Source organism: Frankliniella occidentalis, unplaced genomic scaffold, assembly GCF_000697945.3.
Source record: "Frankliniella occidentalis isolate FOCC.00 unplaced genomic scaffold, Focc_3.1 Scaffold258, whole genome shotgun sequence".
In the NCBI taxonomy this organism is placed as follows: domain Eukaryota; kingdom Metazoa; phylum Arthropoda; class Insecta; order Thysanoptera; family Thripidae; genus Frankliniella; species Frankliniella occidentalis.
The window spans coordinates 60,135-60,475 of NW_026267384.1; positions in this window are offsets into that span (position 1 = coordinate 60,135).

Consider the following 341-nt stretch of genomic DNA (forward strand, 5'->3'; position numbering starts at 1 on the left):
GCCCTCATCCAGCTGAGCAGTGAGGGTGGAAATGAAGACCTGTTGTCCTTCTCGAGGTGGGCATCACCAGCAATAAGTGATTATGTCGTTCTTTTGTTGGTATGTCAATCGAATGCATCGGCATATATGCTCATTTTCTTGGTCTTTGCGCTGTAGTTGCTAAGAATAGGTTAAACACCTTTACGACTTGCATCGGTAAAGCCCACCGTAGACTAAAGTAATGTGGGTACTTTTGGTTCCTCACCGGTGTAGATATGTTGGTGACCTCGACCCGTCGACGTGTCCCTCGAGCAAAGGCGGATCTGCGCGCGACCGATGAACAAGGGCGCATCTGTTTCGGT